Source organism: Kogia breviceps, chromosome 9 (assembly GCF_026419965.1).
Source record: "Kogia breviceps isolate mKogBre1 chromosome 9, mKogBre1 haplotype 1, whole genome shotgun sequence".
NCBI classification, from domain to species: Eukaryota; Metazoa; Chordata; class Mammalia; order Artiodactyla; family Physeteridae; genus Kogia; species Kogia breviceps.
In genome coordinates, this window is record NC_081318.1 from 34,921,969 (window position 1) to 34,938,829 (window position 16,861).

The following is a 16,861-nucleotide window of genomic DNA, read 5'->3' on the forward strand; positions in this document are numbered from 1 at the left end:
AAGATGGTAAAAGTTTGAATAGGGACATGCTATGGATATTTGAATATCAAGGTGAAAAATCTGGACCTTATTTCAAAGTGAGATAAATAAGTGACAGTAGCCACTGAATCTTTATGAATTGCCTAATCAAAGCCACACATAAGAAAGATTAATGAACTTGTACACACCAGTGGTTCTCTATCCTGGCTGTACTTTAACTCACTCAGGGGACTTTTAAAAAAAGATTCCTGGGCCCCATGACCTAAAATTCTAATTTAATTTGGGGGAAGGGGGCTTAGGTGATTCTACTTTACTTACATCCTTGAGAATCACTGGAGTATGGATGCATCTAGGAGGGAGAGCAGAGTAAGGAAAACTAAAAGGGAAACTTAGCACAGTCCAGATAGAAGTTGATGAGAGTTTCAACAACTGGATAAATAATGGGAAAGGAGGGCTTCCCTGGTGGTGCAGTGGTTGAGAGTCCACCTGCTAATACAGGGGACGCGGGTTTGTGCCCCAGTCTGGGAGGGTCCCGCATGCTGCGGAGTGGCTGGGCCGGTGAGCCATGGCCGCTGGGCCTGTGCGTCCAGAGCCTGTGCTCCACAATGGGAGAGGCCACAGCAGTGAGAGGCCCGCGTGCCGCAAAAAAAAATAAAAGGGAAAGGAGGTAATTGTGAGAAAATAACTAGAGGATTCACAGATTATCAGAGAAGATCGGATTGGAGCTGACTGAGTTCTCTTAGTCTGGAGTTGACTGGAAAAACCTAGAGACCAGGAGAATAATTTTTAAAATATATATTTGTACATGGTAGATGTCTGGGCATCGTACTATACAGTGGGGATACAATCAGTTACGAGACACAGCTCAGACCTTCATGGAGTTTACAATCTAGTGGATGAGTTTAGAGTAGAACATTTGAATCTGCAAGTCACAAATAAGATATAGTGAGAAACAGTCATCTTCCTAAACCTGATTGCTGAAGCCATTCAAATGAATACACTCAACAAAAGAGTGAGTGTATTAAAAGAAGACTATCAAGTGGGGCCTGTACAATTAAAAAGGAGTCAGAGAAGGAAGAAAAACTAGATAACGTCAAGCCATGGAAGCAAGGAAAAGGAAAGAGATTCAAACAGAAGTTGTTAGTCAACTGTATTAACATTTCCAGTGGAAGGAAAAAATTTCTGCATATGCAGAAATTTCTCATGTACCATGGGGATTTCACAATTGAAAAGTTCTGCCATAAAACACATTTCAACACATGAAAATACACGGACACTCAGGAATAAATCCAGAGGCTAAGATTTCTGAAAAAAATAGGGTCTTCAATGCTAAGTATTTTTAGAAAGCAAAACCATATTCAGATAGCAGTAAAATATAAATTAGAAGCATGCTAAACCAATATGTTCTAGATTTATGTAACATTTACTCAGCATTATCCTAGAGAAAATGTAATCTTCCTGAGATGTGTTACTTTCAATTAAAATCTTGACTTTTTAAAACAACTCCAGAAATCTTTCCACTGCTACAGTCAACCCAAGGCCTTTCTGAGATGATCAACAGAAAAGATTTTTCTACCAACTCACTAGTACACAGGAACTCTCTCACCGCAGAGTCCTACATACTTGCTGCTACTGTCATGTAGCTGACTGCCGCCAGGTGTCATGCTAGTAGGCTTGATTCAGTTAGTAATTCTAATTGTAGCTGAATGAAATTAATTATATAATTTTGAGCTGTTCAAGTTTAATTCCATTAAAATTAATTCATGAAACCAGAGCATTATGAAGCATTGCTGACTAAAACAAAATAGGTATGAATAAAGCCTCTAGACACACTTGACTCACATTTGAATCATGTCCAATACTCAAGTGCTAAAACACAGACCCTCTCAACTCTCCATTGACTAAATGAAAATGCCATGTGATCTGTACACACATAACTTCGCAGTGACACACTACTAAGAGGAAAATAAAGTTCTTCCTGCTCTGAATACTTATTAAGAGACACTTATCACATTTTTTTGAAGTTTCCTTATCTGTGAAATTCTAGAATTAGATGATCCCAGGAGCCCTCAAGTTGAAAAAGAAAAGAAAAATTATCATCCTCTGTCTCATTATATTCAAGAAGTTATAAATATGTAACTACTATTAAATCACAATCATCAGTCTAACCAACTTTGCCTCCTTTGAAAACTAAATGTCTTAGCTCAAAAGTTAGTCTCACCAATCACAAGAAATTGAAACTGTGATTAAAAATCTTCCAACAAACAAAAGCCCAGGACCAGATGGCTTCACAGGTGAATTCTATCAAACATTTAGAGAAGACCTAACACCCATCCTTCTCAAATTCTTCCCAAAAATTGCAGAGGAAAGAACACTCCCAAACTCATTCTACGAGGCCACCATCACCCTGATACCAAAACCAAAGATACTACAAAAAAAGAAAAATACAGACCAATATCACTGATGAATATAGATGCAAAAATCCTCAACAAAATACTAGCAAACAGAATCCAACAACGCTTTAAAAGGATCATATACCATGATCAAGTGGGATTTATCCCAGGGATGCAAGGATTCTTCAATATACGCAAATCAATCAATGTGATACACCATGTTAACAAATTGAAGAATAAAAACTATATGATCATCTCAATAGATGCAGAAAAAGCTTCTGACAATATTCAACACCCATGTATGATAAAAACTCTCCAGAAAGTGGGCATAGAGGGAACCTACCTCAACATAATAAAGGCCATATACGACAAAACCCACAGCCAACATCATTCTCAATGGTGAAAAACTGAAACCATTTCCTTTAAGATCAGGAAAAAGACAAGGATGTCCACTCTCAACACTATTATTCAACATAGTTTTGGAAGTTCTAGCCATGGCAATCAGAGAAGAAAAAGAAATAAAAGGAATCCAAATCAGAAAAGAAGTAAAATTGTCACTGCTTGCAGATGACATGATACTATACATAGAGAATCCTAAAGATGCCACCAGAAAACTACTAGAGCTAATCAATGAATTTGCTAAAGTTGCAGGATACAAAATTAATGCATAGAAATCTCTTGCATTCCTATACACTAATGATGAAAAATCTGAAAGAGAAACTAAGGAAACACTCCCATTTACCACTGCAACAAAAAGAATAAAATATCTAGGAATAAACCTACCTAGGGAGACAAAAGACCTGTAATGCAGAAAATTATAAGACACTGATGAAGAAATTAAAGATGATACCAACAGATGGAGAGATATACCATGTTCCTGGATTGGAAGAGTCAATATTGGGAAAATGACTATTCTACCCAAAGGAATCTACAGATTCAATGCAATCCCTATCAAATTACCAATGGCATTTTTCACAGAACTAGAACAAAAAATCTTAAAATTTGTATGGAGACACAAAAGACCCTGAATAGCCAAAGCAGTCTTGAGGAGAAAAAACGGAGCTGGAAGAATCAGGCTCCCTGACTTCAGACTATACTACAAAGCTACAGTAATCAAGACAATATGGTACTGGCACAAAAACAGAAATATAGATCAATGGAACAGGATAGAAAGCCCAGAGATAAACCCACGCACATATGGTCAACTAATCTATGACAACAGAGGCAAGGATATACAATGGAGAAAAGACAGTCTCTTCAATAAGTGGTGCTGGGAAACCTGGACAGCAATATGTAAAAGAATGAAATTAGAACACTCCCTGACACCATACACAAAAATAAACTCAAAATGGATTATAGACCTAAATGTAAGACTGGACACAATAAAACTCTTAGAGGAAAACATAGGAAGAACACTCTTTGACATAAATCACAGCAAGATCTTTTTTGATCCACCTATTAGAGTAATGGAATAAAAACAAAAATAAACAAATGGGACCTAATGAAGCTTAAAAGCTTTTCCAAAGCAAAGGAAACTACAAACAAGACAAAAAGATAACCCTCAGAATGGGATAAAATGTTTGCAAATGAATCAACAGACAAAGGATTAATCTCCCAAATATATAAACAGCTCATGCAGCTCAATATTAAAAAAACAAACAACCCAATCCAAAAATGGGCAGAAGACCTAGACATTTCTCCAAAGAAGACATACAGATAGCCAAGAAGCACATGAAAAGCTGCTCAACATCCCTAATTATTAGAGAAATGCAAATCAAAACTACAATGAGGTATCACCTCACACCAGTTAGAATGGGCATCATCAGAAAATCTACAAACAACAAATGCTGGAGAGGGTGTGGAGAAAAGGGAAACCTCTTGCACTGTTGGTTGGAATGTAAATTGATACAGCCACTATGGAGAACAATATGGAGGTTCCTTAAAAAACTAAAAATAGAATTACCATATGACCCAGCAATCCCACTACTGGGCATATAACCAGAAAAAAACATAATTCAAAAAGACACATGCACCCCAATGTTCATTGCAGCACTATCTACAATAGCCAAGACATGGAAGCAACCTAAATGCCCATTGACAGACAAATGGATAAAGAAGATGTGGTACATATATACAATGGAATATTACTCAGCCATAAAAAGGAACGAAATTGGGTCATTCGTAGAGACATGGATGGATCTAGAGACTGTCATACAGAGTGAAGTAAGTCAGAAAGAGAAAAACACATGTCACATATTAACACATATATGTGGAACCTAGAAAATGGTACAGATGAGCCAGTTTGCAGGGCAGAAATAGCAACACAGATGCAGAGAACAAACGTATGGACATCACAGGGGGAAAGTAGTGGTGGTGGTGGTGGTGGGATGAATTGGAAGACTGGGATTGACATGTATACACTAATATGTATAAAATGGATAACTAATAAGAACCTGCTGTGCAAAAAAAAATAACTAAAATAAAATTCAAAAAAAAAAAAAAGTTGGTCTCAGGCTTTTGCTATAATCCATAGAGCCCAGCCCAAAGCAAGGCTCAGAAAAAACTCCAAGTTTAAATTGACTTGCTAATTCTCTACTTTTATAAACTTCTGTGACCACTTGACTGTTCTGTGATTTCCTAATATATCTAGTTTTATTTTATTAACATCTCTTTAATATTTAATGGAATACTAATATGTAAGACTCATAAATGGTATGCAGTTATATCTAATATTGAATAAATGTGAGATTTAATTGATAGATAACTGTAAAATGGGCCCCATGATGTCCAGCCACAGAACCAATCTTACTACAACTTTCAATAGGTTTGGGTTAGCCACTACTCATTAAGATGACAAAAGAGCAGTTTCTAATAACAGATTTCTGTTATCAGTGTAGATTGTCTATCACTTCTGAATTGCAGCAGAAGAAGCCATAGTCCTTATTTAGTTAATTCCTTTCTGGCTTTATGAAGTTTTGTAGTTGCAATTCAACTGTTATGTGGACCCAAAAGACATATCCCAAAAGCAATCAAGTAATTTCAATGATGCAAAAAATCAATCTGTATCTTTCTACAAGATTTCTATATACACATCCATTCTTCCCCAACTATATATATACAAGCACTCCTTCCCAACTTAGCAACTTTCTCTTAACAGGGGACCTTATCTCAATGATGCTGTTCTTCCATGCCAATGGTTCTCTACCACAGAGCACTTTAACATAAAGATACAGAAGTCCCAACCTCAGGGGTTTCAATTCAGGTGGTATGGGGGGAGGGGGGTGTCATCATCATATATGGCAAGGTTTGAGGGGCACTGTGCTAGGTAAGCTCTTCTGTACTACACAACTTACAGAAAACTTAGAAGAGCCCATCAAACACTGAGACACAGACCTTGCTTCTCATCCCCTTTGTCACAGTATCCCAAGTTATCAGAAAGTACAATTTTATCTAATCAGTAATTAATACAGAGGTATTTAGTTCTGTCTCTGTGTCAGGACAACTCTGAGAATACAAAACCTGAATTACATATAACACTAAACAGTTCCACTAATAGATAAACATATAAGAAATATGTTTTCAATACTAATACGAAAATTGAAGACAGTTTAAAAATAGCACTAGAGCAAAGGATAGTCATATACCACTGGCATCTGCTACCAAATGGCTAGCTTCCCAGCATTCTATTGTGCCTCCACTGAATAGGGACAATGAAGAAGAATCTTTGGATGAGGGGAAAAAAGCTTGGTCCCCGACAACAAATCCTCTAGCTGGGGAGACCAAACACACACAGAACAATCAAGCAACTACACAACAGAAGGGAATGAAAACTGCCCTGGGTCATAATTCTGGCTCAAAAACTGACCAGCTTTGTGATTGGAGCTGGGTCTCATTCTCTTTATCCAGAAATGAAGGCACTGAGCTGGATGGCTGCAGAGAACTTTTTTGGCTCTAAAAATCTGTAAATCTGAGTCTGCGCAAGGGCTAAACAACAGAGCCAAAACTTCATATACACACTGTAGGGTGTTTAGAATGAAGTGGAGAGAGACCTAGAAAACCCTCTGTAAAGCACTGGATTTGAGTTAATTTTCAAAGAAAATGATGAGCATGAATTATGCCAAAGAGTCAAAGGAAAAAAAGTAGTCATTCTAAAGGATCAATTTAACTATAATATGTCCTACTCAGAAATGACTGTCTATCTTACAGGATCAATACTCTTTATTTTATGCTATTTTTCTAAAGAAGGGCATGATGGTGAGAAGCAATCTGTCTCCGATCTTGATTTTTCTTGCTAAAGGATAATGAGACAGATTCAGGTAAACAGAATTTCCATTTGATTTAAAATTGTATAATATTTTACCTAGTTGGCATTATCTAAATTTAAAACTTTGAGAGTTTTACTTATCTCAGGCAGTTGGGGAATAAAATAAGTGAATGGTGATTAAAAAAAGAGAAAAATCTAAATGTATTAAAAATAAGTCAATTGGATAATAATACATGTAAAATATTATATGTGTCATATAACAGCCACTCAGCTCATATGTAGTTATTAAATAAGAAAAAAAGAAAAAATGCTTCCTTTTGTTGAAAGAATTAATGAATTATTGTAATTACAGTATTAGCAATTTTCAAAGGACTTATATATAATATTTATTTGATCTTCAGAACCCATCAACCATACAATAAAGAAAACGTTAGCTCAATTTTACTGATGAGACTACAGAGTAAGTCTCAGAAATAGATATTAAATTGGAAATAGAATGATGAAATGCAGAGTTGGAAAGGATCTTGCAGCTCAGCTAATTTCATATCCCTCCCAGGATAGAAAGCCCCCTGCAATACTCGGCCTTTCTCCAAAATTCTAAGGAATGATATCCCATAAAGGAACACATTCTATTCTTCGTCAGTTTGATTCAGTAGTAAGTTGTTCTTTATTTTGAGCATAAATACACTGACAGGTGATCTTTAACTAGTTCTAGTTCTGCCCACTGTAGGTAGAAATAATAAACTTAAACTTACTTCTATAAGACAATCATTCAAACTATTGAAGAGGGATTTTCTTTTCCAACAGTTTGTAGTCAAGCACATTTATTATCTCAATAGTTAAATGGTTTTAACAAATAAGAGTAACAGAAGAATTTAGTAATGTCGTATGAGGATGAAATGAGCTTGCCAAAGTTACGAATGAACTTTTAAAACATGTACAATACTGTTCATGCCATGGTTTTCCAAGAAATAGAGACAATATTGTCACCTAAAAGTCCAGATATTTGAATCCTTCCTGATAAATAAAGACTCTCATTAGGTTCTCTGGGACAGAAATACTATCCTTAAACTGTACTTTTTACTGGAGAAATGGTTAAGAGCACAGGATCTGTAATCAGAGTGCCTGGGTCCACCACTAACTATGTGAATCCTGAGCAAATTACGTAACCTTTGTCAGATTCTTAATTTTTAAAATGGGAATAACACCAGTACCTACATCAGAAGGTGGATGCGGAAATAAACGGAACCATGCCTGGAAAGCAGAGTGTCTGGTATACAATAAGGGCTCATTCACACTTGCTATTAATATTACATTAAGTGTCATTACAATAAGCACCTTTTTAAAACCTTAGGGATACTGTTGAGGACAGTATCTATCTATTCAGTAATCCCTATGTAAGAAACTGTGCTAGAAATCTGTTTCCAGACTGAATATAAGGAAAACTATTCCTTCTTCTGAGAAGCTATATGTTATTTTTTTTTCCTTATGGACAATGAAAATCATATGAGAGAAAAATATTTTCTTTTTGCCTCAAATTTGCAGACAAAATTGAGTAACCGGGTTGGACCCTACAGTTATACCTGTACATTTCTGTTTTCCCTCAGGTTTGGATCTCCTGGGCTACCCATACTTCCCATTATTCTGTTTGAATCTCTTTTCAAAAATGTACTCTTAAAAGTTACCTCAAATGTTCTTTTAAACTAGGCAGAGGTAGGTGTACACGGGCCAATCATCAAGTACATTGGTCTACTTGTTATCCGTACTTTATATGCTTACTTTGCGAAGAACTAATATAAATGATGGTCCTTGGCAGAAAGCCTTATAAAACCTCATAAAACTTAATCAGTATACAATTCACTTAGTTCTTATAGAAAGGAGCATTAGCAGCTTTCTTCATGCTTAAAATTTGGGACTGTTGCATGTTAGATCTACTTCAATTAAATATTTGATTTTAATCTATGATAAATCATTTATAATCTACATAATATGCATATTCTTACTGCCATGCAATCTATATTCATACCTCCTTTATCTGTAAACTTTAAACCATTTCATTTTTACTCTTCCATTCAAATACCAGCATTATTTCAGATCATCTATGTGTATTCCAGATTATGAAATCTCAAGTAATCTGAGACTAAAATGTCTGGGAAAAGTTAAAAAAAAAAAAAAAATCTGGGTCTCTATTTCCCAGAGGTTAAGAACAATGTGGAAATCTACAAATGTTTCCCAAATGTAACCTTTAAAAACCAAAGATAAGGCAGCTTTCAGGAAGACCTGAGGCTCTGGAATTTTATTTCTTCACTGATCCAAAAAAAGGAAAAAAAAAAAAAACCCTCAAGCTTAATGACACTTTAAGAAACACTGCAAAACCTACCTGCTTAGCCTATGTTCTAACACAGATTAAAATCTCATTGTCCAAAACAACATTTTTAAGATAACCAAAGCATTTTTAACAGATGAATGAGCATATGCACAAAATTTCATAATTTTATAAGTTATTATATAATCAGATATACTATGTTTGTTGAATGAATTAAATGCTTAAATCAATTTAATCAACTAATTGTTATTACCATTACCTTGAAAAATAATAAGATTCTGAGCAAAATCTAAATTCACTCCTTCAAAGGGCTTCTTATGCATTTAGAAGCTTATGGTGTGTTTCGATTCAAAAGAATGAGAAAAATGACATTGACTCAACTAGTTTACAGGTTGGGGGTGGGTAGAGAACAACAGGTTTTAAACACAGCAAAGGGGAAAACAATTACCAAAAAATTACATGAATATGCAATTGAATACAGATACGCAAATGAATAGGTGCAAAATGCAGCAGTAGTGCAAATAATCTCTCAATAATCTGGACTCTAAATAAATGTGTGGAGAAAGAATTAGACACTTTGCATTAAAAAAAAGTAGTGGGGAGGTTAGATAAAAGCAGGGTGGTACAGGGGACCAGGACACATTATCTCAGTCATCTTAATCTCCTGCACCTCTTACACCTAAATCTAAAGTTCCTCATCCTAAAAATGTATTTTCAGGATAACTGACCCCTGACTCCTGCCTCCTCAGATACAAGTTCAATTGTGTTCTTTCTACCAGCAAATATACTCATATTAAAGCCAAACTCTCATAGGCTCATGGAATTTGGAGTGACATGGGCTCATAAAGATCTCTTAGCCCAACCTGAAAACATGAATTTAGTTAAAAACAATCAACATCCAGCCTCGCCAGGAATAAGCCAAGGAGAGTAGGCATGAATACTTCCAGGGATAGGGAAACGGCCTCAGAAGACAGCTTACTTCAATTGTCCAAAATCTACTTATAATTTTCACTGATTCATCATATTTTGCTCTTTGCAATCAAAACCTAATCTTCCCTCTTCCATATTCTATCCACTTTTATAAGCACGATAGTCTTCTTACTCTTATCTAAAAAGCTATCATGAAAGAATTTGCCTTACTGACTGTTGAAATCCAGAGCAGTTCCCCTACTCAGCAGTCAATTAACCCTGTTACAATATAAAAAGGAATTGAGGATATTACTTTCTTCCCCCTTTTTAAAATAAGGGTACACACCCATCTTTAGTTTTTTAGCATCATCATTATTCTAAGTGCCACAATTTTTAAAATTTTTCTGTTACCTCTCAGTTAAACTGAGTGATTTTATCAAGAACACTTTCTGCCGCAAGCTCTCTGGTTAAGGATATTCAACCCTTATTTGGCACTATTACAAGAAGGAAGGCCATTGGAAGTCAAAAGTGAACCAAAGGAAGTTGTTTAATTTGTAAAGGCATTTCCAAGCTATGATTTGAGCCTGATCTTGAAATAAATGAGAGAGGATGGAGAAGAGCATTACAAATTGTGGTGAAGCCACAAATAAGATAATAGGAGAATTTGCAGTATACTGAAATTGATTTCTTGGACTTCAGAATGACAGATATGAATTAGAAGTCAGGGGATTCTTCCTCTCTGGTAATTCTCCTAAAGGACAAAACCAGGAGCCCTCTCATTTAATTCACCAACACAGCCTCTGACCTTCTGGACCATCTCTTTGGGGCACTGCCTACTTTAAATTCTCCTTTAAGACCACCAACCCATTTTGGCCTTACAACTTCTGCAATCTCATTAACTTCCACAGTTTCAGTCACCTCCAAGAGGATAACTTGTAGATCCATTACCTTCATCCTGATTCCTGCCCTGACCTGTAGATTTGGAGTTTCAACTCTACACGACTATATCTTCAGCAATTCAAACTTAACATTTCCCAAAATTCATCAACACTTCTCTTCAGTCCCCGCCTATTTCTCCAACTGTAGTCTGTATTTTGGTCAATGGTATTCACGGAATCACTTTTAGCTCTCTATTTTCCCCTTATTTCCCCTGCCCCAACAATCAATTACCAGATCCGACTAGTTACAGCATCCCAATTTCTCTTAAATCGATCCTTTCTCGCCCATACGCACTACCAGGGCCTCCCATCTTTCTCTGCTCCAACCAGAAATATTTTTCTAACACAAAAATTGAACATGCTACTCCTTGGCTCAGTAAGAATTAAATTCATTTTGCATATGGATGAAAAACTGATAGTTATTTTAACATTGTACACATTTTAAGGTTGTAAACTCCTACACCTTTCCCATGCTCCATAATTTCACCTTGTATCTCAGTAAGAAATAAAGAGTAAAACCCCTCAGAAAATTTTTCTAAAATTCTGCATGTTGCTTGGATGATGTGATGGAAAAAATAAGAACAGGATAGGTCTATATTCATAGAGACCCAGAAGATTAAAGACTGATCCCCTATGAAAAAGAGTAGGAAGACCATTTCTTGGAGTAGAGAAAGTGAGGAGAGGAAGCTTGTTCCCTTGCCCTCTGCCACCTGCCTTCAGAGGGCCTGTCACCTGCTCAACCACAAGGTGTCTTATTTTTGGTGCTCAACTCTGCATAATCCAAACCAAGAAGACCTACAAACTGTGCCTTCTTCAGCTGGGGTCACTCACAGCCCAACCCAGACAAAACTGACTCGTTATTCTGAGATTCGCTTTCAACCTCCAGAAGCCAGAACTGTACCAGTAAGCTGGCAACTGCCCATAAACTCATCTGTCACATGGTACTCGTCGTAATCTTGAACTGATATTTAGACAAGGGATTACAGTTTAATTTGGCACACAGGTAAACATCCTCTCTCTCACCTAGTTTACAAATTCCTTCTGGGCAGAACTTTGTGTTATACATTTTCAATCGTCATGGGATTTTCTACATAGTAGGCACACAAGAAATATTTGTTGACAGGGTTTCCTGTTCAAATATGTCGACATATTTGAAAAAATATATGTGCTAGCATGAAAATGTATTTCAGACTTTATTCCTGAAACTACTTAAAAAAATCGGGCATAAAAGCACATGCATATGAATCATCTTACTTCAGATCATGTGGGTGTGAATCTGAAAACAGAAGTAGACTGCAAGTAGAAACCACAGACGAAATTAATGTTAAAATAACTCTTCATAGTTCCTACTTAGTGAACTCTAAGCGATTAGAACCTATAAAATACAACTCAGTTTCAAAAACTTACAGTAAAAAAGCTTACCTCCTTCAGGATGTGTATGCTAATGTCAAGAGAAAATATGAAAGGTTTAGGTAACTTCAGTAGAGTGTTAATGGCAAGAGGGAGAAGAGGGGGGAAAAAGAGAGACACAGGAGAAAAAAAGGTAAAGACAAAGAGAGAAAATCACCTAAAACCCAGGACTGATTAAGATAGCAGGAAGGGCTGCAGGGGCTTTTATCTGCTCCAATGAATCACCAAAGTTCAACTATCCAAACATCTAGACTCTAGCCAGTGCAGAATCAATCCCCCCTTAATAAAAATTGAGTAAAGATTTTTCGGAATAGAAACATAAAAATCACATCCCATGCCTTTATACAGCAGAATAATTACATTGACTCAGAAAAACAATTTGGTTGAATTGTTTCCCTCCTCTGTTTGTTGTTGTTCTAACTAATTTTCCATTTGCAAATGGCCTAACTTTAGATTGTGACAATTTATGTGTTTCCTTTACCCCATCTTTTTTTATAAAAATATAATGCTAGTAAAATAATTGCACACTTTTATTAGAACTTTCCATGAAATCACCTCACCAAGATCCAGGAAATGAGGTTCAAAGAAAACAGGAAAGGCTCTTACACACCCAAAAATTCCACAGCTTCCCCAGTAGCCCTGTAAAGATCACTCAGTTATGTATATTAAATCCTTGTATATGAACTGACCAAACAAGGCCAACAGGCATGATTCTTGCCGGCCAGAAATCATAGCCTTCTAATTGCACTGCTGGTCTCTCCAGCTCCCCATACAGCCTGGAACACAAGATCAGTTGGTACAAAGACACTCTTCCCACGCATGCCTAATCCTCCCTTGCCCCAGCCCCTCCACTGCTTCCATTCTGCCAACTTCCAACCCCACGCTAATTCCAAAAATCCATTCTATCTGCTTCTATGCTTCTATTCCCAACGTCCTGAATGCTTCTTGCTGAGAAAGGCAATCAACCATGCTGACCGTGTCCACTAAAAATTCATGCCGTTCATTCTTTGTTAAGCCCTCAGTGTTACTGAGCAGTCCTTTTGTTTGCCCCAGATTGACTCCCTCTTGAATTCTTCATTCTTCTCAATCTTTTCTACACATCTCAAATTTCTTGACTCATCCTAACACCCCCCCCTTGCTCTCAGCAAATGTTACATCTATTTTGCTGAGAACATCTAGGCCTTCAATAATCTCTTTCTCACATGAAATTTTCTCTAGATGATCACTCATCCTTTTCTCCCATCCCCATCTCAAAGGGGAACATTCCCAACTTTCCTAAGACTGATCTCATCATCTCCTTCCTTCCTACAATTTTACTCTTTCAATTACAAACACCCATTGCAGCACGGCTCCACCCTATGCTCTTTCATCTTTTCTCTCTCTATCCCCTGGCTTTCCTTCCGTTAGTGTGTGGTGGACATGCTCAAAATCCGCCCATCCAAAAGGAGCCTTCTATACCCCCTGCTTCTTCCTTAACAAACCCGAACTCTTCTCATCTTCCATGACCTCTAAACACCTAACACTTCTGTGACCAATCCTTATGGACTCTCTTTCTGTATTCTTTTCCTTCTCCTCCCAAAAGGGCAGCCATTCTTCCCAATCTGTCTTCAGTCCTCTCTCCCTCTTGTGCCCATCCATCAGCTACTTGGTGGTGAACTCTTAGTCTGTGCGCCTGACCCTCACCACTCTCCTAGTAACAAATTCTCTTTTTCGGTGGCCTACTGGCTATCCTGGCTTAAGGATAAGTTCCATGGAACCAACATGATCAATAGAAGACTCAACAGCTCCTCCCATGTTTCCACTCAGGCTAAAAAGCAAACCTGTAGATTACCTTAAATTTCTACCTTTCCACCTTCCCCCATATTAAATATTTTGCCCAACCACATCAATTCCATTGAACAAAATTTGGACACTGTGCCTGGCTTCAGGAGATTCAAAAATGAATAAGTAAAAATCAATGCCCTGAACAATTTCTCACAGCAAGATAGAGCTCTATCCTACTTTTGCTATCGTTCTTAAATCCATATTCTCAATTCCACTCCCACTGATATTGCCCTAGGTCCTCTTATCTTTGGCCAGGCTATTATAATAGCCTCCTGGAAAATCACTGCCTTCACTCTTGCCTCTCCCTCCAAAATCATCCTTCGAACTGCCACCAGATTTATTTCCCTAAATACACCAATTTGGAGCTCCCCTGGTGGCGCAGTGGTTGAGAGTCCGCCTGCCGATGCAGGGGTCACGGGATCGTGCCCCGGTCTGGGAAGATCCCACATGGCGCGGAGCGGCTGGGCCGGTGAGCTATGGCCGCTGAGCCTGTGCGTCCGGAGCCTGTGCTCCGCAACGGGAGAGGCCACAACAGTGAGGGGCCCGCGTACCGCAAAAAAAAAAAAAAAAAAAAAAAAACACCAAAAAACCCCCCACCAATTTGGTCCTATCCTTACCCTTATCAAGAACTTTCAATGGCTCTATTGCCTACAGAAAAGATATACAAATTCCTCAGCAGGAAAATCAGGGCCCTCCTCAAAATTACTTTAGCTTATCTTTTTCACATCCATGTCCACAAAGGCGAGTTTGACTATGCTTCTTAGTCCAACTCAAATCAAAAGTTTTCTTTGAGGTTTTTCCAAATGCCCCAGCTAGAGATGCTTTCTCCCTCCCATGTTCGCCATCATTTTCTTTGTGCCTCTGTTACAACCTTTCCATCTACCTTAATTATAGGTATGTGTAAACTTATTTATTTCTCCCATCACCCTGCAAGTCCCAGATTTCATTCATCAATCTATTTCTCTCTGTATCTGTCATATAGCATCATATCTATATGACGGAACATTCACAGAGCACCTAAGGCAGAAATAAACGATGTGAAGACAAACAAAAAGGCTATGGTAGAGATGAAACTGAAGCATATTTTCCCAAGTTTTTTTCCCAGTTACATCCTCCTCTTACGCATTTGATTCTTTTACTTAGCAGAAGGAAAATGACTATGCTTAGCTGATAAGGCTTGCACTTCTCTAACTAAACTTGTAAAATGAACATTAGTTCCTTTAGGCATAAAAAGAATTGGGAATATAAAGTCCAAGGTGCTTGAAAATGCCCCCAAATCCTCTTCCAAATCTAGACAAGTTTCCTTATAGTTTTCCAATTAAGCCTGTTCTTTCTCAAGCATCTGTATTCAAAATGTTTCACTCAATTTTGTTCTTGGTTATTTGTATGTGGTTGCCAGAATCATAAGAGTATGTTCTCTATAATTTATCATTGTAAATATATAAAATTTAATAAAATTTTCAACAATCTTTTGAGATTATGGAGGTAAACATAACTTATCGCTCTGTTTCTATGAGAAAAGATAATCCAGATTCCAAAAATCCAATTTACAAGTGAATACAGCTCACATGCAAATTAGGGACTTCTTTCCTTATTACTGCATAATGCTGGGATCTCCAGAGAGAAGTGTAGGGTGTTGGGACCAAAATATCTACTGAGGTGAGCAGAAGTATTAAAAGATCTCATCCTTTTAAATTTTTATTCATATATTTCTTTTCTAATATTCACAATATATTTGTACTATAGTACATATAATCTTGACAGGAAACTTTTTTGAGGATGAATACTCAGGCCTAGTTTTATTAATTGGGATATGGGATAAAAATGCTGGCGAGCTCTAAGAGATGGTACACGTGGAGAGATATGATTTAAAGTTTGGAATTTGAAAAGGGGACTTTTCTCAAGATTTTTTAAGGCTTTCTACCAAAAAAAAAATATATATATATATATATACATATATATATACATACATATATATAGCATGTCTTTCTACAGAAAACGATCCTCAACTAGAGATAAAGAACACCTGGAGCTTGTTAAAAATGCAGATTCTTGAGTCTTACTCTCAAGATGCTGATTCTGTAACTCTGGAGTGGAGCCAAAGATGTCAGTAGCCTTGAGAGACTAGGATAGCATGTCAACACCATCGACATTCTGGGCCACATAATTCTTTGCTGCGAGGCGCTGCCCTGTCCTGTGCATTGTCAGATGTATAGCGTTATCCCTGGCCTCCACCCACTACATCCCCAGAGCAGCCACCCCCACCCCTGTTACAACCACCAAACATGTCTGGAGAGGCTGCCAAATGTCTCCTGGAAGGCACTATCATCCCCGATTGAGGACCAGGGATAGAAGCTGCCCAAAGATGACACACTTTGAGAAATGCCATTCTTAATCAAAAGGATAAAACGATTTGATAAAAGTTGAAGAATGTGGCTATTACGAGCATACGTGGTATAATTGAAATAAACAGGCTTCCCATACAGGAAACCTGATTAGCCACTATAAATTCCTGACAAATCAGCTAAGCTTCTAAGTCAAAGCTCTTCTTGTGTAATTTCAACTTGAACATCTTCTCCCTAGCTTCTATTTTAAATTATTTTTAATTAACTTTACTGGCATTTTGCATCCTGCTATGAAAAGTCCGCCTAATAGTCTCAGAGGACTCTCCCAAGAGAGAAGAGTGCATTAAATCACACATTATCACATTAAAGAATATTCCAGCACACAGTCCAACAGTCTAAATCTTGGCAAATGCAATGGGGGAGGGAGGGGGGCTGCAGGGGCCGGAACAGGCTCAAGCGATTTGCAGTATCTA

General features: G+C 37.4%; 1 protein-coding gene across 2 annotated transcripts in view; it reads right to left on the minus strand.

Annotated features, from left to right (window-relative positions):
* Nucleotides 1–16,861, minus strand: part of MDFIC (MyoD family inhibitor domain containing) — a 101,591-nt gene that overhangs the window by 80,515 nt on the left and 4,215 nt on the right. The window lies entirely within an intron of this gene.